The sequence below is a fragment of the Vulpes lagopus genome, chromosome 2 (genome assembly GCF_018345385.1).
Source record: "Vulpes lagopus strain Blue_001 chromosome 2, ASM1834538v1, whole genome shotgun sequence".
In the NCBI taxonomy this organism is placed as follows: domain Eukaryota; kingdom Metazoa; phylum Chordata; class Mammalia; order Carnivora; family Canidae; genus Vulpes; species Vulpes lagopus.
In genome coordinates, this window is record NC_054825.1 from 126083936 (window position 1) to 126106697 (window position 22762).

At 52.8% G+C, this 22762-nt stretch overlaps 1 protein-coding gene across 11 annotated transcripts in view; it reads left to right on the forward strand.

Moving 5' to 3' along the window:
* Window positions 1-22762, forward strand: part of TMEM200A (transmembrane protein 200A) — a 58142-nt gene that overhangs the window by 7235 nt on the left and 28145 nt on the right. Inside the window, exons 2-5 of one of the 11 annotated variants that reach the window (XR_005986290.1) lie at window positions 13324-13436; window positions 14007-15011; window positions 15658-15774; window positions 16044-17499. The exons of 2 other annotated variants lie outside the window; for them this stretch is intronic. The gene's annotated coding sequence lies outside the window, so the exon portion shown is untranslated. Of the gene's footprint in view, window positions 1-13323; window positions 13437-14006; window positions 17500-22762 lie in introns of those variants that run through there. 8 more of the 11 variants (XR_005986288.1, XR_005986286.1, XR_005986284.1 and 5 more) reach the window with 8 other exon arrangements.

Here is a 22762-nt window from a genome sequence, read left to right on the forward strand (position 1 = left end):
GAAGCCACCTTGCAAATGGCGAGCTCGTCCCAGAAGGGCTGACAGGTTGGCCGCTGCCGAGGGGGATTTTCCTTTTTGCGCATCAGCATCTTCAGGCCGAAACGCAAGGTGAATCCAAGGAATCTCAGCCTCTGTCTGTGCCGCCGTGGGCAGGGCCGAGGCCTGGATCCGCACCCACGCGGCTCACCACTTACCCAATGGGCCCTGCGATTGGCCGCGAGCGTGGACCCGGCGTGCGGTGGCCACCGCCTGCAGAGGACACGTCACCACCTCCAGCCATAAACGCACTACATGCTCCCCGTCGGAACTTTGGAAAACACGTGAAGTATAACAAATCGGGGAGACAATTTGCCTGCAATTCCATGACCCGAAAGCACCCGTCACATTTTGAGATTTTCTTCACTCATTTTTAATGCATTTTTTCCATAGTCAGTAACATGTTACACCCTGCGCTGTCTGCTTAACCTTGTGTCCTAAAGATTTCCCAACTCCCAGGCAAGCTCTGTTAATATCTGTATGAGAGTTGATGGTGTGGATGCACCATCTTCTGTCAAAATTGGACCTTTAGGCGGTTTCCAAATATCTGGCATTATAAGTGGCATTTTGATGGAATCTTTGTTCCGATTTCAGATTACTTCTCTAAGCAGGATCCGTGGAAGAGGCTGATTCCTGGGTCGGGGGGTGGGGATGTGTCAAGATACTTCGTGCAAAACTCATTTTCAGGATAGGTGACTGTGTACTGACAGTGCATGGAAATACTCCTCATTATGCCTGCACTAGGGTTTTATGTATTTATTTTTAAATTAAGAAAAGCTACTGTTTCAAAATGAGTAACAGCTTTTAACTTTTTACTTTCTTTGTTATTAAAAAAAAACACCTTTCTTTCAGAATGCAGACCGTTAAAATGCTGTGATAAACCATTCAAATTTTAAAAATTTATTTGCACACGTTCCTGATGATGCAGATAGTGACGCAAGACAGAGAGCAGGTTAGCTTGTGAGTAATTCTTTAAAATCCATAAGATGCACGTCCCGTGGGAGCGTCTTCATGCTGCGGAGAACCTGTGGGGCCAGAGCCACACTCTGTAGAGTGAACCTGTCCCGCTGGGCATCAGTGGCACGTGGGATGCTGTGACCTTGTTTGCTCATGACCCCTCCGCCATGGCGCCCTGTGCCTGCTTGGCGGGCGGCTGCGTCCCCACCGGGGCTACTGGGCCACGATGAGCTGACAGGCAGGCTGTGAGGTCCCAGATAGAATATGAAAATGCTTGAGGTTTTCCCCCTCGAGCATGTTGGCTCTCTTAACCGACCCATTCCCCCCAAATAAGCCAAAGAACCTGAATTTTGAACCTTCAGATTTTGCTCCCCTTTCCAGAAAAAAAGCCAGCCGTGTCATAGTCGCTGGCTTTCAGAGTGAGGACCTTTGACTTTCCCTAGGGAGGAGGAACTTGCATCTTAGGTAAACCTCTGTAGGGTTTTTTCTTGTCCGAAAACACCGCTTGAGACTACAAGGGAACGATTAAAGCTACCATAGCAGCCCGTTTGATGTGGGTTTTGCATACCATTTTCCATCTTTTCACAACTGCTATTTTTCTACAAAACTAACATGCAACTCAAATAAATGGTTTTGGTTTTCTTCTAACAGTTGAGGGAGAACATTAGAGCGTTAGGACGCCATTTTCGTGTATGGATCTCAGTCAACCTTGAACATAATCATTCTCACTCATTTATTCGCCAAATCATGATTTAGGGAGCTTCGCTCAGGAGTTGCCGCAAGGTTGTACTCATGACCCGTTTGGTTGAAAGTAAAGCATGTCACATACGTGATAGTGGTGAAGGCCAAGGATAGTAGTTAGGGTAGTCAGTTCAAGGTCTCTAGGATATTCATTAGTAAAGAGCTGAGGATAAGACAGGGTCACAGCCCAGGTTGTGGCAAGGGTGCCTTCCAGATGGGGAGACACCCACCGTGGGTTCACGCACGGAAGGCAAAGGACTCTGCTGCGACAGAGTGCCTGGGCTTTTGCAGATTGGAGGGTCAGGGCCAACTCCATGTGTCTGGTGCGGTTGGGCTCATGCCTGCACCGTCATGAGAGCCCAGCCTTGCATGCTGCGGGAGGGAAACCTCTATTCTCAGTGCACGTGGGGGCTACTAGAAGGTTTTTTGTTTGGAGCGTGGTGTGTAAGTAAGGCCATTTATTAAAAACAGAGGATTGGGAGCAAAAGTGCCCCTCATGTTAGAGACTCAAGACGTGCCGAACATCATCACGTGGCTGCAGACATACTATACATAGTATATCCACCTTCAAAGAGCGCTCAATGTAAATACAATAAAATACTTAATATAAATAAAATAAACATAAATAAAATATTCAATACTAAGATAAATATAGTTCTCTTGGTAGAATATGAACAGCTCAGTCAGTCCACTGCACTTTTTTTTTGTTGTTATGTGAAGCTTATTTAACTGTGGGCCTTGCGTGTTGTCTGCATTCAGTCAGTGTTTGCTGAATCGAGTATATTTGATCTTCTGTGATGTCAGGGAGGAGAAAAATCACTGTAAGGTATAGAACACAGAATTTTTAGGAAAACACGGCATCATTTTTTTCTGAAAATATTTAGATAAAGTGTTAATATTGTAAATATTAATCATATATTTTAAAGGATTTATTTATTTGGGGGGAGGGAGTGAACCTCAAGCAGACTCGGGGCTTGATCCCACGACCTTGAAATCAACCATGAACCCCCTGAGTTGAAATCAAGTGTCGGACGCTTAATTGACTGAGCCACCTAGGTGCCTCTGAAAATTAATAATACTTAAAATAATTAAAAATAAAATTAATAATTAATTTTAAATTAATTAAAAATAAAATCAATGATTATTTAAAATTAATTAAAAATAAAATCAATTATTATTTTAAAATAATTAAAAATAAATTAATGATTATTTAAAAATAATTAAAAATAAAATTAATGATTATTTAAAAATAATATTTAAAGAATATTTTAAAAATATTAAAATATTTAAAAATTAAAAATATTTTCAAAGTGTTGAAAAATGAAATCTTGAAAACAAAAATGTAATATGCAGATATAATCATCTTCCTTACACACTTCTTCTCCCCCCCCGCCCCACTCCCCTGCCCCTGTGCTGTAGAGGTAGAAATTTCGGGAAATGCACACGGTGGTCTTATCACACCTTATGACACATGTGGAAATCCCTTATTTATTCTCTTAAGTCTTCCAGTCCTTGCACTGTTCTCTATGCAGGACTAACTCTGTCCAACACCTGCATAGTTGAAGAGAAGACAATAGTAGCACGTAATTAGTGATGTTTGCTTGTGAATGTTTAGCTCGGTGTCTCTGGGGAGATCGCGTTCAAAATCTCCGCACCGCATCTTCGGGTGTTTGTGAAGAGCATGCCAAGAGCCGGCCTCTGTGGTCGGTGCTGGGAGCCCCGCAGCTCCTCCAGAGGGACTTGGAGTCTAGGGGGCAGGAGAGGATTCACAGCCTTGAGAGATGACGTACGGCCTCCCTGAGCCCACGCTTGGGGAAAGGGGTGGTCGTGAGTGAAAATGTGGACTAGCTCACGGAAGCCTTAAATTCAGAATTTGATTAAGCAATATATTTATTCATGAGATGCACAGAGAGGGACAGAGACACAGGCAGAGAGAGAAGCAGGCTCCCTGCAGGGAGGCCAATGCGGGACTAGATCCTGGGACTCCGGGGTCACGCCCTGAGCCGAGGGCCAATGCTCGACCATTGAGCCCCCTGGGTGCCCCTGGTTAAGTGATTTTTAAAAGACAAATTACAAAAGAGGACACAAGTGAAAAGGTGGCCGCATCCCCCTCCAGGTCGCAAGGCCGCTGCATCCTGACCCCGTTTCCACCGTTCCTGCCCTGGGGAGTTCGTGTCCTCCAGCCCTGGGGTCAGCAGCTCACCGCTGCTTGGCAGGAGACCGCGGGGTGGCAGGGCCCCGGGACCCAGCCCCGCCTGCCACCCCGTGAACAGAACCTCTCCCCAGCGGCCTGCGGGTGGTGGTGGGGGCGGCACGAGCGGGGGTGTGCAAATGGGGGGCCGTCTCTTGGCTCCCTTGCCTTGGGGCCCAGCAGCCTAGGCTCTGCCTCGACTGCTCGTTGCACCACTGCCCCTGCCCTTCAGAGACGCCGCGGCTCGAGGCCTGAGACCCTCAGCGCCGGTGCCGCCTGGCCTCTGGGGGAGTGTTGCTCGTTGGCTCCTCTGCCCCTTCATGCTCGCCTGTTTCCCAAGCGCCTGGGTTGCTGCCCTCACCCGACGTCTAGCAGGAGCCTGGAGGCCGATGGCTGTCAGGACAGGACAGGATCCAGGGGACGAGCCAGGGCAGTTGCAGGGCGCTCCAGCTCCGGCCACAGGGACCAGTGTGTGGGGGACGCCTGCGGCGGCGAGGAGACAGGCCGCAGTAGCCCCTGCGTTGCCGTGAGCAGGGCCCATGCACGGAAGGCAGGCGGCCGGAGAGGAGCGTGCTCGGGAAGCCCCCTGAGATCCCAGCGGGGACCCTATGGGAGGCCCGGCCGGCAGCCCAGGAGCGCCTTCCTCCTCCCGCCTGCGTGCTCCGTGGGGCAGCCAGTGTCTCCCTCGGGCCGTCAGGCCCGTCAGCAGTGTGTCCCGGGAGCAGCGCCGGGCGCGGCGTGCTGTGTCTGCTCACCCATCTTCTCGCTTGTCCTCAAGAAAAGAAAAAAATAATTGAAAAAAAATTGTGCCTTTCGGGGAACTCCCTCTGAGGCTGGCCCTTGAGGAGAGGAGGTGGGGTGCTGGGGGGTTGGCCTGACCTGGGATCCATGAGGGACCGTGCTCCCCGGCCCGACGCTGGGCCCCGTGAGCTCCCAGCCACAGTGGCCCACGGGTGACACCCGGGGGGAGGACGTCCCCGCTCCCTGGGGGGGGGGGGGTGGTGCTGGGAGGCAGCTGGTGGAAGGGCTCTGAGCGGCCCCCTGGAGTCCATGTCCAGGGACCAGAGACGTGGATGTGTTTTCTGTCCCTGAGTTTTCTGTAGTTCGTCTGATAGGATTTGGGGAACCGCGGACCCACGGTCAGCAGTGGGAGCTGCCTCGCCGCCGGCCTGCTCCCCGGGGCCGCGGGGCCTGACCCTGCCCTCCACTTCGGAGGCCATGTGCCGGCGCCTGGCCAAGTGGCTCTCCTTCCGACGGGTGTTTAAAATACACGGTCCACTTTTGATTATTGGAGCTCTCTGTGATTTAAGGGGCGTTGTGTTTAGAAAAAGAGTCCCGTTGCCGGGGGTTATTGGAGAAGCCGTGGAGACGTTCAGCTCGGCCACCTAAGCGCCGTGTGGCCCGAGTCAGGTGACGTTCCCCTGCCGAAGCCCACGCTGCTCAGCTGCGGCCGGGGCAGGACCTCCTTGAAGGGGTCGCCCACCTGCAGAGGTCCTGTAGATAAAGAATCCCATGGAGCGTGGGACGCTGGGTGGCCTCGCCCGGTGTGGTCCTTTCCCTCCGGTCGCTCCCACTTGGATGACCTTGCTTTGCACACATGCTCTTAGGTCTGCGTGGCCATGAAGTCCTGGGGGGGGGGTGGCGAGCCTGTCTGGGGAGAGTCTCGGGCCTCGTGCAGCAGGTTCAGGTGCCCTGCTCAAGCCAGCTGTTGGCGAGGTCCCCCCTCTGCCCACCTGGAGGCCTGGCTGGTAACAATGGGCCGACAGCTGTCAGGACGGGGCACAGGATCCAGGGGACGAGCAAGGGCAGTTGCAGAGCTCACCCCAGCTCCAGCCACGGGGGCCAGCGTGTGGAGGAGGCTGCAGCGTCCCACCCAAGGCCTCACTCCCCCCCAAGTAGCACCCCCCCAGGTAGCACCCCCCCAGGTAGCACCCCCCTCAGGCAGTGCCCCCCCCCTGCCTCACTGTGCAGCCAGATGATCCCTGGGCAGACCCCTGAGGCACGGGGAGCTTCCCGCTACGCGGCGGGTGGGTGAGCAGGTGCCGCTGCTGTGTCAGCTGGGCCTGGGGACCCCACACAGGCGTGGCCCCCACTTGAGTGGCTGCGGGACCCCGTCAGGGCTGCCTGGTGTCCCCGGGAGCTCAGAGGTCTCCCCGAGCTTACGGGGTCCACCCAAGCCCAAACAGGGCAGCGGTCTGGGGGGCCTGGGGGTCTGGGGGTCCCGGGAGCCTGGGGCAGCGGTCCAGGGACAGGCCAGTGGGTTTGGGGGTCCCAGGGGGCCTGAGGGGGGCAGGGGACACCTGGGGGGTGGGGGGTCCCTGGGGGCTTGGGGCAGCAGACCCGGCTTCTCCTGGCCGTGCCCATTTGGAGGTCTGGAAACATCCACGAGGCCCCCAGTGAAATCGGCAGCAGCAGGTGCAGGGCCGCCGTGCATGCTCCAGACCCCGGAGGCCTCGGGGTCCCCGTGCCGCCCCCCACGCAGTTGGCACCCAGATAAGGAGGAGGGTCAAGAAGCCGCGAAGGCTGTCTGTATTATGAGCACAAATGATTATTCTTTCCTTTCTAAACTTTTCTGAGAAATTATGATAAATGTTAAAACTTGGAGGGCCAATGGACCCAAGGTAGTATGTAGGAATAATTTATTCAAATAATCTGAAAAAAAAAACAGGAATTGCTTAAGTATCTTCTGAACATTATTAGTTGTTTTTGCCAGTGAGCCTTTCAGAACATACTTCTTTTAGTTTATTAATAGTAGTGTTACTGAAGTTTTGGTAAACATATTTTTCTAGAGGCTGCACGATGTTCTGTTACCTATGTTTCATTTATGCATTTATTTTTTCTTAAGGTTTTATTTTTTGAGTCATCTCTATGCCGGGAGATCGAGAGTTGCATGCTCCACTGGGTGAGCCAGCCAAGCGCCCCCAGTACCTACGTTTTTAAATTAGTTTTTAATTAATAAAAAAGGAGACATTGATTCTTGTGAGAGGTGGAGTTTTCCTTTGCCATTTCCTTGATTCAAGAAAGAGAAACATGAAAAAGAAAGAAAGAAAGAAAGAAAGAAAGAAAGAAAGAAAGAAAGAAAGAAAAGAAAAGAAAGAAAGAAAGAAAAAAAGAAAAAAAGAAAGAGAAAAAGGCATGGTTCCCAGACGTGTCATTGGATATTTTGGCATTTTTCTATCAAGCTTAACAACTTGAAGTGACGACCAACTCACACTGAAGTGAGCTCGTCCCCCCCCCCCTTTTTTTTTGTCCCCTTTTCCCTTGAAGTTTCTGATGGAATCTTTTTCTGGTCTTCTTGTTAGAAGCTTTGGAGTGTCAGACACTTTGGGATTATTTTTGCTTTTTCTCTTATATCACAAATGTTTGTATTTGGAGTATCTTTACTTACTGTCTTTTTGCAGAAAGATTTCTCTCTATCACAGCATCTCATCCAGGGTTAAAGAGAAACATGAGAAAAACATCATTTTTATTTATTTATTTTTATGATTTTATGTATTTATTCATGAGAGACACACAGAGAGAGGCGGAGACACAGGCAGAGGGAGAAGCAGGCTCCGTGCAGGGAGCCCGACGCGGGACTCGATCCCGGGACCCTGGGGTCACGCCCTGAGCTGAAGGCAGACACTCAACTGCTGAGCCACCCAGAGGTCCCCAAAACCAGTCACTTTTTTAAATAGAATCTTTGGAATAGAAATATAGAAGAAAGCGGTCTTTATCTAGAAAGGGGATTTGCGTTGTTAACACGGTGCTCCGTGCACGTGCTTCTGGGGCGTTATGCGTCGCAGTGGTCACAGTAATAAAACTGTGATTTTTCGGCTCCTAGAGCTGCCTCAAGGAAGGAGGAAGGGCCGGGCTCCCGCTGGGCCGTGTCCCGGAGGTGAGTGGGAACAGCCCGGCCCGCTCGACAGCTTTTTATGGCCATCTTTATGATCTATTTGTTCTTCCAGGGATCCAAGAGTCTGTTTACATTCTAAACAGAGTTTATTGTTGGGGATTTGTCAGGCCGTTCCTCCTGTTAACCGTATTACGTAGAGCAGTTGCCTTATTTTGCCAAATCGAAGATCCTCCAATAAATTTAATGCAAAATAAAGGTGGGTCGCTACCCTGGCTGAACACTCACCGTAAAAATAAGTTTGTAGATCCTTTTGTAGAGGAAACCGTCTCACAGGATTGCTTCCGGTGCCACCAGTTCTTTCATCTCCACCAAAGTCCCCCAAAGAAGATGCCAAGTAGGGGCGGCCCAGGTGGCTCCGCGGTTGAGCATCTGCCTTTGGCCCAGGGCGTGACCCCGGGGTCCTGGGATCGAGTTCCGCATCGGGCTCCCCGCATGGAGCCTGCTTCTCCCTCTGCCTGTGTCTCTGCCTCTCTCTCTCTCTCTCTGTCTCTCGTGAATAAATAAATAAAATCTAAGAAAAAAAAAAAGAAAAAAGATGCCAAGTAGAAGCTCATTGTCTGAAAAAAAAAAAAAAAGAATTTCTTTGCACTTCTTTAATTTTAAAGTCACATGATGTGCCAGTTGGAGTAAAGGAAGGTTGATGACCTTGCGACCAGTGGTTCTTCACACCGTTTTCCTTTTTTTTTTTTTTTTCCATTTTCCTTTTTGAAAACACTTTTCTTGGAGTCTGAGCCTCAGCCAACTCCTAGCTACGTGAGCCCCTGTTATTATAAATAAACTACGAGGAGAATGTCCAGGTGAGTTTTTTAGGGGCTACCTTGTGCCCTTTGGCCATGCCTTGGGCAAAATGCACAGTTGAGGAAATCATTCTTCAATCGAGGAAGAAACTCCCCCTTTTTTCCCTGAAATCTTATGGATATTTGGGGGGAAGTTGTGTATTACAAGGGGAGAGCTCCTAGACGTGGACTAGCTAGCATTCCCCGTGTTCTTTGTGTCCCTTCCGTGTCTGCGTCTGGGTTTATGCAACTGATGTGCAGCGGTTGGAAGGAACAGGGGGCATAGTGGAAGAGCTTTCTGGTTCCCATGCTCGTGGCTCATCCCAGCCCCGTCCCCGGCAGGGAAGGGATGTCTGACAACGAGGAGGCTGAGCAGGGCCTGGTCCCTCGAAGCTCGAGGCCGGCCCAGGGAGGGGGGGACAGAGGACACACCTCACACAGCAGCCCTGGTGTTTGCACGATCTCTGCGGACAAGAGCTGCAGTGTGCTGGTGACAGGACGACGCTGCTCGGGGTGGCCCTTCTGCGGCTTCCTCTCAGAGCCGGGAAGGCAGCCGGTCACCACAGGCCGTGAAGCCCAGTGCAGGGGAACTGGGTGGCCTCTCAGATGGTCCCGGGGATCCCGGGACGTGGTTGGGGGCCTTTCTGGACCCTCCTCGCCTCGTGTGCCGGCCCCTCTGCCCCCTGCAAACACCAGCCTCCTGGGGCAAAAAGCAAACCTTGGCTTTTGAAAAGCTTCTCTAGGTGATTAGCATTAAAGAGCGACATGAAAGCCCTTCGGGGGACGCCCGTCGTCCGTCCGTCCGTCCATCCGTAGCGGAACAGATGCTCTTGCTGGGACAGCATCGGAAAGAACCGGGAAGCTGTATCTTTTCGGTTCAGGCGCAGTCCCCACGGCTCCTCGGGTTCCTCGGCGATGGTTGAGTCAGGGGCTCAGGTCTCCAGAGGGAGTTCTAGAGAAATCACGATGTGGTTTCCTTACCCGTAAGTGTCTTTCCCTGGAACTGCTGTCCACAAGACAGCTGGACTCTGTGACCAGGCTGCTTCAGAGCAGGTCCCATTTCTGTCTTTGTTTTTTCCCTTTGGGAAGTCCTTTGGCGAAGGTGGGAAGGACGACGAAAATGGGAGGCAATGAGCGTCCCGGGGCGTTGGGGGTTGGCGGTCAGTCTCTGCTGCCTGGGGCATGAGTTTTTGTAATGAACAGTCTGGGAGTGAAAGGGAGAATGAAAGCAGGCATCGGGGAAGGGGGAAGCCAAGGCCTACGGTGCCGCGACTCCGTTGCGCTGTCCGGCGGAGACCTCCGGAGCTGGGCCCGCCTCAGCCAGCCACCTGTCGGGCGGGAAGGGAGAGGGGTGAAGCTACAGATGAGTAACGAGGCCTGATTAAGAAGCTGGGAAGCGTGAAAGGATTCTGGAGACGAAAAGGCTTATATTGATGGTTTTCGGAGGGGTGAGAATCAGGTATCTTCCTCCTGAGGATGAAAATAGTTTAAAAAGGAAATGTGCTCTCGCTGCAGCGCCAGGAGGTGACCTACGTGTAGGTGCTCCCCAGCTGGGTCGGTCAGGCCCGGAATGAAGTGTCAAGAGAGGCAGCATATGTGTCCTGGGAGAAGACGGGACCCGTCCTCCGGGTAGGACAACTGGCTGCGTAGCTGAGTTCTGCTTCCGTGGCTGTGATTGATGTGTGTCCTCTGGCTTAGGGGGGGTCTTCATCCAGGAACAGTGTCTTAGAATCCAAATTCACGTGTCCTTCTTTCTCCAGTTTCTGAGAAGATGATGGATCCTTTTGGTGCCTGTCCTAACTAGGTCATCACGCTTTCCCCATCTTGTCCCCAGAAACGATGATGATTAATTTTTACGTTTGCGAGTAGATAGCTGATTCTTAAAATAATTCTAATACTTAAAAAATACATGCATCACCCCATTACACACACTGAAATTACCGAGACTAAAAAGAGCAAGCATTTGAGTGTCCTTACTAAAAACGCATTTATTGAGGCTTTTTTTTTTTTTTTTAACCATACCAACCCCTGCAGGTATGGGTGCTTATAAAACCACTTACCCCATGGCGTTCAGTGTATCCCTACATGGCAATAATTTTGTTTTTAAAGATTTTATTTTAAGTAATCTCCACACCCTACGTGGGGCTCAAACCCGGCTCAAACCCACAGCTCTGAACTCAAGAGTCGCGTGTTCCCACCTGCTGAGCCAGCCAGGTGCCCCTAAATGGCAGTAATTTTTTTTTAATAATAAATTTATTTTTTATTGGTGTTCAATTTGCCAACATATAGAATAACACCTAGTGCTCATCCCGTCAATGCCCACCTCAGTGCCCATCACCAAGTCACCCCCAACCCCCACCCTCCTCTCCTTCCACCACCCCTAGTTCGTTTCCCAGACTTAGGAGTCTTCATGTTCTGTCTCCCTTTCTGATATTTCCCACCCATTTTTTCTCCCTTCCCTTCTATTCCCTTTCACTATTTTTTATATAAATAATAGTAAATGGCAGTCATTCTAATGCTAATCATTATGTTTAAGGAGAAAACAAGCAGACTTTTTTTTTTTTTTGGTAAAATCCATGATTCATTTGATAAAGATGAATTAATATAAAACAAAGCATGTTTTCTATAAAAATAATATAGATATCATATGATATATCAGAGAGGGAGACAGCACATGAGAGACTCCTAACTCTGGGAAACGAACTAGGGGTGGCGGAAGGAGAGGTGGGCGGGGGTAGGGGTGAGTGGGTGACGGGAACGGAGGGGGGCATTTGACGGGATGAGCACTGGGGGTTATTCTATACGTTGGCAAATTGAACACGAATAAAAAATAAATTTATAAAAAAAGATAATATAAGTATCATATGAAAACACGACCATCTTCCAGTTAGGTAATTCGGTAAATCAATGACATTTTCATCGCCTCTCAGGAAATTAGGCCTTTAGAATAAATAAATTGTAGGTCGGCATTATAGATTGCTGGACTCGCATAGTCCTCTGATTTTACAGATGAGGAAACAAAGATCGACGGTTGCCCGGCAATCACGCAGCGAGGCTTGGAGAAGCGGGAGCCACACATTGGGGCACAGAATGTGGCAAGCCGGGTTCTGATACTATCAATTGGTTCTGAGGATTCACTGATTTTCAGATTCCCCAAATCTGAAAATTTCTGAGTAGAATTTCCAGGTCAGTTGTACTAAGTAAGGGACGAAAGGTCGATATTCCCTGGGACTGATTTCCTCCCACGTGCTCCTGCCATTAGGACGGAGCTACGGGGTCTCCCCCAGTCTTCTGTTAATGCTGACTACTTCAGAAGCGTAAAAATCGCCTTATAAAAATGGCTCATCCCGACACGCCAGGGTTACCGATAAACGTTTTTCTGCTGCCGAGTGCATTTTAAGCAGTTGTCGAGAGTGGCCAGAAATAAGCGTTTGGGTTTTGGGGATGTTGTGGGCCACTCAGAGCTGCTCCGAATGCTTTACCAACTTTCCAAAAAGGATAACAAACGAATTGTGCAACAAACTCCCAGGTGATTTCTGACTATAATCTTTCTTTGATAAAACAAAACAAAACAAAAAAACTCAAAAAAAAAAAACAAAAAAACTCTCATGTCCTGATAGACACAATTATAAATCATACAGTTCTATTTATTTTATCTGCGTTGTCTGGTCCAGAGAAATGATATATTATGAAACCTCGCAGGTGTCTAACTTTCCCCGGGAGGCTCGGCAGCCGGAGAGCCAACGTGAAGGTGTCACACTTTGGTGAACTGACCGGCGTAGATTACCCGGGGTGTGGGGTGCCGCCCGTGGGGTGCTGTCCCACAGGGTGCAGGGCAGCACGAGAGAGGCGGCCGAGCAGCCCTGCCACTGCCCCTGTGGGCTGAGGTCTTTCTGGGGTCTCAACAAGCAGCGTCCGACTGTAGGGAGCAAGGCCCGTTCAGCTCCGTCGTAGGGTCGACGTGAGGTTTACGCAATGAAGTGTCTGGGGAAGCTGGGCAGGAATTAGTGTCCTCTGGACTCAAGGGACGAACCCCACCTTCCTCATGAGTCTCTCCCTCGGAGAGCTGGAGAGATGCATCGCATACAGTAGGTGCTTACTGGATGCTGGCACATGGATCGGGACTGTGGGGAAACAGTGCTCAGTAAGGAGCACATGTGCGCTCGCACATCTTCGGGGGCAGCTCCAGCGTGGGTGGGCTTGCTGTGCTCCCCCGGCAGCCCGGCGTTGGGTGCCCTCTGCCCCTGGCTCCCCGCTCCCCGGCCCCCATGCTAGTGACCACAGGGCTGGGTGGTTCTTTGTGGCGGGAGAGGAGGCCTGGCCTTTGCCCACCAGTGCCCCTAATACCCCTGGCGTTTCTGTTGGCCGCGGCCTGTAACCCTGAGCCGTGGGCGCGCAGTGGCCTGAGCTCTGGGTGCAGAGCCGCCCACCGGGCCGGCCGTCTACACGGCGTGCAGCCCTCCATGCTTCACCGTGACTGGCTCGTCGGCTAAGCTGCCAGCCCCTCGGGGGCCCCAGGCCTTCCCTGAGCCGACGTTGCCTCGGGTGGAGGCACAACAGCTGGGCGGGGGGAGGGGGGGGAGCCGCCGGCCAGCAGAAGCCGCTAGGATCCTTGGGTTGGTCAGGGACCTGTAGCGGATTTGGGGGGCAGGGGCATGAAAAGGGCAAGGACTAGCTGGCACCTGAGGTCTCCTTTGGTCTAACCGCTGCTGTCCCGTCTCCTTCAGGTCTTCCTCTCCCACGGCCCGACCAGAGGACGCCGTCACGCTGGGGGTCCACTCAAAGTGTGGGTCAACCCGGGCTGAACCCTGGGGCTTTAGGCTTCAAAGTCGGGACAGAGGTGAAAAGCCTCTCCCTCCTCCTCCCCCTCCCCCTCTCCCTCCCCGTCTACCTCCCCCTCCCCTTCCTCCTCTCCCCCTTCCCATCCTCGTCCCCCCTCTCCACCTTCCTCTCCCTCCCCCTCTTCTCCTCCCCTCTTCCTCCCTCTCTCCTTCCCTCTCCCCCTCCCTCTTCCTCCCTTTCCCCCTCCCCCTCCATCACCCTCCCCCTCTCTCCCTCTCTCCCCCCACCCCCACCCCGGAACACCTCCCTGGAATAGCCAGGCTCCAACCACCTATTCCCTGAAGACCCCAAGCGTGTGTCTCAGGCATAGAGCCTCCCTACTAAGTTGGACTCCCGTTTCCTGGCCCCGGGGAGCTCCTCTTGCCATTTCCCGAGCTCTCAAACCAGCAGCCTGGTGTGCAAGGACTGTAGACTCACCTGGTCCCTTCCGTGCCCCTTCTCAGCTTTCCCTCGATGTGTTAGCCCAGGAGCCAGGCCTGGTGCGGGGGTCGGGAGTCGGGATCTTCCTTTGCCACCTGAGGACTCGGTGACCTTCTCCTCTTGTCGCCTCGTTTTTTTCATCCCTCAGATGGATTCCGATCTCCTAGGGCTGCTGTGAAGACGACAGTGGGTAATACATGCAAATCACTTCAATGAAACAAAGTGTGTAAAGCAGCGAGGGGACCCAAAACGCCTGCTCCGCTCAGTAGAGGCCGTGATGGGTGAGGACCATGCTTATGCAGCCTCTTGCCCTCAGGTTCAGGCCTCGGGCCTCTGCTGGTCGCCTGGTCCCTGGACACATGGACGGCCTAGCACCTGCCATCGCCTCCATAACGGAGGCCGACCTCAAGCAGGACGCAGTGGCCCTTGGTGGCCCGACTGCAGCCCGGCTCATGCCTATGGCCCCCGCACCTCTGCCCTCGGAGCTGGCTCCTCCTCGCCCTGTTTCCCTTCCTCTTTTTCACTGAACTGACATCTCCTCTTTAAGGCAAAGCACCGTCGTGTCCTCATCCTCAAAGCCACCCCTGGTCACCGGCCCCCGGGACTGCGCGCTCTTGTGAGAGTGCTCTTCACAGGGCATGTGCCCGTGTGGGGACGACAGAGACGAAATAACTTCTCCACGGTGGAGTCGTGTCGTTGCCTGTGGCCCAGAAATGACCGGCTGGCGCCCTGGAGGGAGGCTCCCGTCCGGGCGGCCTCAGATCGCCAGCCTCTGCCCTCACACGGTGCCTGTGGTGGTCGTCCTGCACCCGAGCATTCCCAGGCCAGCTTGCTGCTCAGGGCCACCATCCCGGGAGCCCTTGCCTGCAGCAAGGCTGCCCCACACGGGCAGACGTGCACCGGCCGTCCCAGGCGGTGACCAGAGCAGCGCTGGGTGACGAGCCCTTTGATCCACGCTGTCTCCGAAGGAACCGCACTGAGGGGTGGTGGCAAGGAAGGCGTGGGCTCACTGCCCACGGGGCTGCCTCTGGAAGCCACAGCTGGGGAGGCCGTAGCCGAGCTTTGCTGCCGACGCCCGCGTCGCCCTGTGCGGAGGGTCCGTCCTTGGCCCCTGACCTTCCTGGTGGAGCAGCGCCCGCCGCGCTTCATTAGGGTGACAGCAACTCTCTGGCCCTGGCATTTGTGCGGTGCTGGGCGGGTGCGGGGCAGCGTGATCACAGCCCTGGGGGCCTTCAGGGCTTCAGTGAACCGAGCCCCTCTGGGCGGGTGTCGGGCCATGACGTCAGGGCTGCCCATTTCCCATGGCCTCGTACCAGCCCCGGACGCCTGGCTCCCGGCTCTCCCGCACCGGGGGAGCCAGCATCCTCCTGCCTAGCGGGGTCCGCAGGATCCGAGACCCCGAAGGCCAGTGGGGCCCGACCCCAGAGCTGCAGATCCCCGGCCGCCTCACAGCGATCAGGTGGGGAGCGCCGAGCGTCCCTGCAGAAGGGCACAGCCCCGGCCACAGGCCCTGCCGCGGCGGGACCCCGTCCCCGTAAATACCCGGGGCGGCGGGGGCGGCAGGGCCCTGTGCCCCCCACGCCGCCGCCACCGCTGCTCTGGCAAAGGCCTGGGTGTCGGCAGGGGCACCCCGCCTCTGCACAGTCTGCTCCGGGAGGCGGGGATCCCTCTCACTTCCAATTACCGGCTGCTGTACACGTGGGAGGACATTTCTTGGCACATTATCCTCATTTCTTCGTGTCTGGCTGACAGCGCCCTTGCTAATTTGTTTTTTTGGCGTCTTTTACGCATTTGTTAAGATGTCGCAAGGTCTGCATGAAGTCTGGGCGTGAAGGGGGCCGAATTCATATCCCGGAGCTTCCGGCGGGTCTGCGACGTGGGCAGCGGCCTCCCTGGGAGAGAGGTCGCAGCTCTGGGTAAGCGGAGGACCGCGGCCAGACTCACTTGCCCGCTTGCAAAGGTCGGAGGACCCCTTAGTGAACGTCGAGCTGTGAGGTCCTGAACCGGAAGGTGGGCAAGGGTCTGGGACTTAGCGTGAGCTCTTGCCAGCAGAGGAAGTTGCGGCAAGGCACCGCTCAGTGATGGGCCCGCGCTCACCCCGCTGGCTCGCGCTGGACCCCGAGCTCGAACTCCGGGCTCCTCGCTTTGTTCTGTGTTATTTTCACTCTCCCGTCGTGTTTCGCAGGTAGTAGGGCCTCGGCAACGTGGGAGACGCATCGAGTCATCTGCCTCCGTGGTTCATCTTGCATGTAGCACGCAGCGAAGCAAGGGCTCCCCATTTCCCCTCCGGAACAGCGCTGACTGGCTGTGTCGCCGCCCCGGGTGGACCGGCTGTTGTCCTTGCAGCTGGATTGAGTTGCCTGGAAAAGGGGTCACTTTGCTAGCTTTCCCCGCTCCCGAGTGCTTGGAACCTTGGTTGAAATGCCAGCCAGCTGGAGCGTGTCAACGTCAATCTGTAATTTTGGAGAAATTGGAAAAGCAGTTGCATCGCCAGCCCCAGACGGTTTGTTCCGTTAGGCTCTGTGAAGCGTCCCTAGCGGGTCGGTGAAGGCACACACGGGAAGAGCCGGGCCGCAAAGCCTCTCTTCGCAGGGAAGGATTATACAAACAACCAATTTGAGTACAAGTAGCTCAGAGAATGTTCCAGGCTCTGCATGAGAATCTTCAATGCTTCAATTTTAAAAAGCTCTTGTTAAACCTGATAGGAGGTGGTGATGTCTTTTTTTTTTTCTTTTTAAATAAGGGGTCAGTGAAAGTGCGTTTCTGTTCGCTACGATTGCTTCTGAAATCGCTGCTTGGGTGCAGGCGATTTTGCTGGTGATGATGGTGTCAATGTGGTCAAGAAGGAAACTCAGGCCGCGTCCAACTTCAAAGCTAAAGCAAATGCCACACGTGACGGCAGGGAAAACACGGAGGCCGGAATGCCCGGGGGGCGCAGCGGTTCAACGCCCACCTTTGGCCTGGGGTGTGACCCGGGGTCCCGGGATCGAGTCTTGCGTCATGCTCCCTGCATGGAGCCTACTTCTCCCTCTGCCTGCATCTCTGCCTCTCTCTCTCTCTCTCTCTCTCTCTCTCTCAAATAAATAAATAAATATATATTTTTTAAAAGTTGGAAAAAAAGGGAGGAAAGTGCCTGGGGTGCCACTGGCAGCTCCCTCCTACTACGTCCCATACTCTGCCCTCGCTCCTTGGAAGTGACTGGTCCCTCGTAAAGCCTCACATCCCCATTCTTGTACTTTTGCTGTTGATGTTTGATTACTGAGACCATTGGATCGCGGATCTTGACATTTACACAAGTGTCTTCCTGTCCCACGTGCCCAACCTTATGGAGTCGGAGACCAGAAAGGAAATCATTGGGTCGAAGGGTGTACATATTTTTAAAATTACGCAGGTATTACGAGATTGTTACCCTCCCGGGTCTATGCTTACCCCATGCTTCGCCGTCACTAGATCTTTCCAGTTGCTTTTAACTGTGTAAATTTAATTCGTATAAAGGGATATGTAATTGCTTTACTTGGCATTTCTTTCTTAATAAGGTTGAGCATTTTTTTCATTTATTAATGACCTTTTTCAGTTTTTTTGTAAATTGCCTGTTTATGTTCTATTTTTCCAATGCAGTGTTGTTTTTTTTAATCATTGATTTCTTCCCCCCCCCCGCTTTTTTTAAGTAGTCTTAATGCCCAGTGAGTTGCTTGAACTCGTGACCCTGAGATTGAGAGTCACGTGCTTTACTGAGCCAGCCAGGAGCCCCTAACCATTGATTTTTTTTTTTTTAAAGATTTTATTTATTCATGAGAGACCTAGAGAGGCAGACACACAGGCAGAGGGAGAGGCAGGCTCCATGCAGGGAGCCCGATGCAGGACTCGATCCCAGGACCCTGGGGTCATGCCCTGAGCCAAAGGGAGACACTCAACCATCAAGTCATCCAGGCTGCTCTAACCATTGATTTCTAAGAACTCTTTATATAGTAGGAACAGGCATATACAATTGCCTGTTGTATATGTTGCAACGTTGTTTGCAGTTTTTGTTCTAAAATTGACTGTAGTGGCTTTGCAACATAAGAATTTTAAAGTTTAATTGAACACCAATAAAAAATAAATTTATTATTAAAAAAAGAATTTTAAAGTTTATATATTCATAGTTCCTCTTTAAAAAAAAAAAAACAATGGGATCCCTGGGTGGCGCAGCGGTTTAGTGCCTGCCTTTGGCCCAGGGCGCGATCCTGGAGACCCGGGATCGAATCCCACATCGGGCTCCCGGTGCATGGAGCCTGCTTCTCCCTCTGCCTGTGTCTCTGCCTCTCTCTCTCTCTCTGTGACTATCATAAATAAATAAAAATTAAAAAAAAGAAACAATGACTTTTGGCATTCTTACCCTGACTAAAATACTCTAAAGAAGGAATTGGTGAAGTGCTCTCATCAGAAAAAAATTCTAACTTGTCATGAGTAATTCATATAATGAGCAAATGGAACATTATGTAAAAATAACATTTCCCGGAATAAATAGGGGGAAAACTTACACACTTAAAACAATAAAAATAACAAAACTTTATTTTTTATTTTATTTTTTTAATAACAAAACTTTAAAGTGAAACCCAACAAGCAAATTTTCAAGTAATGGAAATTCAGACACTGCGCCTCCAGCGACGAGACTACGACACTGTTTGTGGAAAATAGAACACGGTTGCGTAAAAAAATGGGAAAAAACATGAAGAGACTAAGTAAATCTAAATGAAAGAAATATGAAGCCCATAGTCAGCTGTTCTATTCACATAGTACTCGAGATTTATTGTTAATTGGATAAGATCCACAGAGGAACTTTTTATTACACTTAATGAGAGTCGTTCAACTTTGACGGAACTTAACTTTTCGGTTTGCTTTTCAGTCAACGTGTATTGATGACCTGCTGTGTTCCAGAGAGTGATTTCTGGGTGATAATTGTGGCTTATTAGATCGGTCCCCAGGGAGTCGCCTATGGCTGACCTGTCTTCCCCCTGCGGTACCAGCAGTGGCCCCTGTTCAGCTTGCCGCGGGCTCCCTCGTCCTTCTGTCCACCTGCCCCGTGTCTGTGCCACCCGCAGCTGCCGTCCACAGCTACATTGTAAAAAACAAAAAAACAAAAAACAAAAAAACAAAACAGCTACGTTGTGGGGCTGATGTAAGTTGACATGCAGGTGCCTGTCGTCTGGTTTCCCGTCTGCAGGTGCGCCTCGTAGATGCTGCACCTGACGCACAATGTCCTAAATCCCAGACGGAGTAACTTAACTTCCCGGTTGTTATTCCCTGGAAGCAGCTTATTTCGTTTCACGAGGCCGGCCTTGTTGCGGAAGCAAAGATCTTCCGCCTTCGACAGGAAACCGGGCCATGTCCTCCACGAGTGTCCACCTCTGCGTCCTTGTCTACCTTTCCCCTTTGCTCCCCGCCCCGTCATTGGCCCTTTCTCCTCGGGTCCCTGCATGATGCTGCTGAGTCTGCATCCATGTGGTCTCCCACGCTGGCCCTCGCCCCTGATTCTACAGGCTGGCCTGCTGCCGTGGGGCCTGCGCGTACCTGAGCCCCAGTGTCCGTGGCAGGTGCGATGGCCCGCCCCAAGTGCACCCCGAGTGTGGACCAGGGGGAGGTGGGACATGGCTGAGGGGCTCAGAGATGAGGGGGCAGGTCGGGACCCCATCCCCGGTGCTCGGGCGCTGTTGTGCACGCACTGGGCCGGGGCGGTGTGGACCCCGACTGACAGCTGCAGCTGGTGGCCTGGATTCCGACCCAGGGGCTCGTTGGGGGCTCTGCCCAGCGGGCACTTGCACGGGTTCCTCGCTGCGCCTGGCACCGGAGCAGGGCTGTGACCAAGCTCCCCGGACACGTGGTCAGCTGTCCCCGCTCGACCGCCGGCTGCAGCGCCAGCCTCGGGTCCTGGTCCGCTCTCCACCCTGCCTCTGGCTCCGCGTGGCCCAGCTCCCAGAACACTCTGGGAGGTGCGGGGCTCACGCTGCGCTGGGCAACCAGATGCGGAAGGACAGGAAGGACCTGAGAACAGTTGGGGATGCAGTGGCAGCCCGAGGCCTGTGGGGGCCTGAGCACAGTCGGCCGCTTCTGGGGAACAGGTGTGACATGGGGGGGGGGCACAAGGGCAGCATCTGGACAGTGAAGGAACCTGTGTGCTCCGCCGGGGGTGTGGACCCTACAATGTGCCACGTCGCTGGGTCACTTCCTGCTGGAGCGAGGCATATGCTCCTGGGTCCCCTTGGGGTCACGGCCAAGTGGCCTGCAGGGTCCCACCTGGCCCACCCGCCACAGGCCCTCCACCTGGCCCATCCACCGCTGCCCCCCCCACCTGGCCCACCTGCCGCAGTCTCCCACCCGGCTCACCCGCCGCAGCTCCCCCATCACCCGCCACAGGTCCGCCCACCTGGCCCACCTGCGGCATCTCCCCCGCCCCCAGTACTGCCTGACCACTCTGCCCGACGCCAGGCGCCTTGCTGGGTGACCTGGGCCTGGGGTGACAACCGCACGGACTCGCAGCCGCATGCATCCTCCTGCCCCCTTGCAGGGTGCCCCACCTCACCCGTGCCCGCCCTGCATTACCGGCCCCCAGCACCCTCTTACGGGCTTGATCATGTGGCCACCTGCTTCCCTAGGACGTGGCCTGAGGCCCGGCGCTCCAGAGGCCACGGCAGGTGCCCACGTAGGTCTGGGAGCGGCTGCACCCAGTCCCGGGCTCGCATCCTTGCTTGTGTGAAGCCAGGTGTGGCCTGAAGCAAGCCGCGACCCCAGCGATGCCCCACAGACCCCGGCGACCCCAGCACTCTGACCCGCACAAGGTCAGCGGGCGGCCGCCTGCCCGGCCGACTTCTCCCCGGGGTGTCCCCCCCACTGCTGGCCACCCCCTGGGCACGGGTCAGAGACGTCGTGGACACGAATCGCTTCTGTCGGTGGGCGTCCTTGCCTGGCTCTCCTCTAGAGCGCGTCAAGGGCTCCGGACCAGCAGGCAGCCACATCAAAGGAGCCGATTCGGCATCTGAACAGCCGGTGGCCAGCGTCTGGGGGGACAGGGCTAACGGGGCAAGCTGCCCGCTGACCTCTGAGGCAGGTGCCCTCCCTGGAATACTCTGCCTTCCGTGGGGAGGCACCTCCCCGCTCTTTCTTTTTAATAAACTTCCGAGTGAATCATATTTAGATGAATCATGTCCTGGGAGTAAGCTCTCAGAAAAGTATGGAAGTTCATTTTTAGCGTTTCGGAGGCCTGTCCTGGTTATTGGAGGTCGTGGGGCACGGCCAACAGCAGAACGCTATACTCCATTTATTTAAGGTAAAGTGCTGTCGATGGACTACATAGTTTTCAAAAAACTACAAGGTTTTTTTTAAAACCAAAAGGGAGGTGTTTGAGTTACCTTGTGGAACTGGGCCCTATCTGACCTCCTGGACCAGCCTTCAGGTGTAGCTGTGATCACACCTGCTTTGCAGGTGCTCGTGAGTGGGAGGCGTCCTCTGTGTGGTCCAGGACTTAGGGAGGGGCTGAGGACCAACCACATGGCCTCGCTGCCCTGCTTTGTTCTCATCCTTCCACGTTAGAATCTCTTCCGTAGGAGGCGGCTAGAAGACGGCCGATAAAGCCTCAGATGGATTCAAAATCTGGAGTGATAAGATGTTAAATGCCTTTAACTTTCCCATTAAAAAAAACAACCAACACATTTTTTAAAGTCCAAATAACCTAATTGTAATTGTGCACATTTTCTAGTACATTTTCATTTTTTAAAAAAAAATTTATTCATGAGAGACACAGAGAGAGAGAGAGAGAGAGGGAGAGGCAGAGACCCAGACAGAGGGAGAAGCAGGCTCCATGCAGGGAGCCCGATGCTGGACTCGATCCTGGGACCCCGGGGGTCACACCCTGGGCCGAAGGCAGGCGCCAAACTGCTGAGCCACCCAGGGATCCCCTACATTTTCATTTAAAAAGAACACATAATATGTTGCTGAAACATGAAAAAAAGAATCATGTAAAGAAAAACCTCGTGTTTCTGTGACATTGCTTAATGTGCTGGGAAGTCTATTTGGTGAAAGGATCGCATGTGACATCCTGACTTTGCAGTGTTTGGAACCCGTGACACGTGAGACGCTGCCTCTGTTCAGCGTGGCAGATCTGCCGTTTAAACGAAGACAAAAACGAGGATCAGCGAACGTGACAGGAATCATTACTTTAAAAGCCTGAGTGAAACGTTAATGCGCTTACATCTTAATTTGGGTGAGATTGAATTTGGGTGGGTGCCTGACCTTCTTATTTAACTTAATAATGAGCTTTCCGTGTCGCCAGAGTTGTTGCAGGGAAGCCACAGAGAGTGCGGAGGGGCCTCTGCAGGGAGGCTCTCTGGGTCAAATGGAAGTTGGGAACACAGTATGGCCTTTCCCTTCGACATTTGAGATTTGTTTCAAGCCAGCAGTTGACTGTGTTTGATGGACATGAACGGACGGGGTGCTGAGGCGAGGCAACGCCATTTTTCGAAGTGTTTGTCTTTCCTGAACCTCATGCTTACAAAAATTTTGCAAATACACCACAAAGAACTTTTCTTTTTCCCTAAACCACTTGAAAATAACCTGTTGGCACGAGTTAGCGGGCAAGTAGATTAGTGTGCGTTTTTTACAAGGATGTTCTCTACATAACTATAATACAACCATCAAATCCCAAACCTTAACACTGATGCTTTACTACCTTCTAATCCTCAGACCCTATTCCTGTTTTGCCGGGTGTCCCAGTCTTGTCTTTTCTAACAAAAGGATCCGGTCCAGAATCACGTGTTGGATTCAGCGGTCGCGTCTCTTCATCGTCTTCAATCTGGAATTTTTCTTTAGTCGGCCCCAGACGTTCATAATCGTGAAAGGCCAGTTTTGTAGGAAGTCTCTCAGCGTGGGTTT